Genomic DNA, 1,218 nt, shown 5'->3' on the forward strand with positions numbered 1-1,218 from the left:
AGGTGGACGCTATATAAATTATAATTGTTTCATGTTAAAGAAGAAAATGGTTAAAACTTTGATTTAGCCGCTCTTAAAGGGGACAGCAGCTTTCCTTTGTTTGTAATATTGGTAACAGAAAATTAGCTTAAATTGATAACTCAGGGTTAAAGTCATGTTAAGGGACAATGCGTGGCATGAGCCAACCCAAGAAAACAGGTTTTCATGATATTTTATATAATTCTTACCCCTTATAAGTCTAGTGAGGCCAATGGTGATGCCTGGACCAGAGATAAGATTTAAAACAATGTCTTTGATGTGTTCAAAATTGTACTATCATGCATTCATATATAAGAATTGCCAGCTAAACTTTGTAATATGAATATAATGTTTTTGATATTGATTTTTTTAAAGAAGGAATGAAATTTTTTAAAACAGGGTTTTGTTTGTCAAAGTTATGGTTGCAAGAAAAATTATTGAGAGATTTACTGTAAGTTGCTGAGGGATTAGTGCAAGTTGTAGAGGGACAGAGAAGCAGAGAAAAAAGCAAAAGAGAGATAAAGAGACAGAGGAACAAGAGGCTATACTGGCCACCATAGTAAGAAAGACCAGTGCATGTATGCACTGAGAATGGAGAACTTGAGGGAAAAAGCATGTCGCAGAAAGACTGTGGATGTGTAAATGTGGGAAAGGTGAAGTGAAGGGATAAAATGTTTAGAAGAGGGTTTTAGAAAATGGAGTCTAGTAAAGTGAGGACTAGAGATGAACAGTCTGGAGACAAATGAGAAAAAGAGTTAGTTTGCCTTAGAAATAAAAAGTAAATAAGAAGATAATCCAAATTCTATCAAAACATGATAGTAATAGAAAACCTGAAATAACTGTTGCTAGGAAGAGGTTGTTTTGCACGTATGATTGTCTGTTATCATTAAGCCAGTGAGAGATGCCTGCTGGTCCTTGGTCAAATGCAGCTAAAATATCAGAGATTGCGACTTTCTTATTTAGAGATTTTAAGACACTGAGAACCCAAATATCATCTAGATTTCTTTGTATTTATAATTAAAGGTTTTGTTTCTGTGTTTTGAGAAAAGATAATTAAAGTATTTACATCTTCCAGAAATCTAGACTCCAGAGAATCAAACAAAAAATATATCTTAATAATACTGAAAGTTTGGTTTGAGATTTATATGTTACAGAAATATACAGCCTTGGTGGATTTCCTCATCTAAACTGCCTGCTTGA

The sequence above is a fragment of the Mastomys coucha genome, unplaced genomic scaffold, assembly GCF_008632895.1.
Source record: "Mastomys coucha isolate ucsf_1 unplaced genomic scaffold, UCSF_Mcou_1 pScaffold5, whole genome shotgun sequence".
Lineage (NCBI taxonomy): Eukaryota > Metazoa > Chordata > Mammalia > Rodentia > Muridae > Mastomys > Mastomys coucha.